We start from the raw sequence: 1,084 nt of genomic DNA, 5'->3' as shown, positions 1-1,084 counted from the left end.
ACAGAGGCCAAAAATGACCTGTGGCAGCACCCAGGATGCACTTTCTCCTCATTTTTGTTCTGTTGGTACCTCCCACCACTGATACTAGTGCTTGATGTTCTCTTACTCGTAGGTAGACGATTCAGAGTTCCTACATGATGGTGACTAGGAGAAGGCTTGGCCCCTAATTTTATTAGAACCAAAGAGTACTATTGAAATGTCAGCATATTGATTCATGGGTGTCCAGTTCTTTCACAGTGGCTCCATAGCTCAGCCCTTCTGATGCATGGTGCATGTCACCAGGCTGTAGAGTACAGTGCCCTAATCCAGTAATCCTCATTAGCATCTCCTCAAGGACAAGTATAAAATGTACATAGCTCCTGGACAAGCAAAGTTCACGTTTCTAGAAGACCTCAAATATTCAGCTAATCAAAGTCAAAGGGAATAAAAACTTTAGAGACTACATCTGGAAATATGTCAGACATGTTTCTTTTTGGACTATAAATCCAGGGGATGATTGAGATCTTTTTTAAACTAATACATAAAGCCAAATGATTTATACTATTAATTAAAGGAATTTTTAAGAGTATTTTGAGTACCTGACATTATATTAATAATGTAATATATCTCTTTGGAACTGTGAAACATGTTTGGAGGTTACCACATCTACTGCTGCTACAGGGTGTCAGTAGATTACATCCAAATAAACACACATCCCTAGCATTTGGTTCTTATGATCGAAATTACTTATCAAGAGTCAGATTTCAGCTGTAACATTATGTACCCAGACATAATGTTAGTTTTAATCAAAATAATTGCCAAATTAAGAAAAAATNAGGGGCACCTGGGTGGCTCAGTTGGTTAAGTGTCTGATTTCAGCTCAGGTCATGATCTCATGGTTTGTGAGTTGGAGCCCTGTGTCGGGCTCTGCACTGAAAGCTCGGGGCCTGGGTCCTGCTTCAGATTCTGTGTTTCCCTTTCTCTGCCCGTCTCCCTCTCATGCTCTGTCTCTCTCTCTCNTCTTCGGATTCTGTGTCTCCCTCTCTCTCTGACCCTCCCCTGCTCATGCTGTCCCTCTCTCTCAGAAATTAAAAAAAAAACAAAA

Source organism: Crocuta crocuta, unplaced genomic scaffold (genome assembly GCF_008692635.1).
Source record: "Crocuta crocuta isolate KB4526 unplaced genomic scaffold, BGI_CrCroc_1.0 scaffold396, whole genome shotgun sequence".
Classification (NCBI taxonomy): Eukaryota; Metazoa; Chordata; class Mammalia; order Carnivora; family Hyaenidae; genus Crocuta; species Crocuta crocuta.
Note: the sequence above shows the minus strand (reverse complement) of the source record.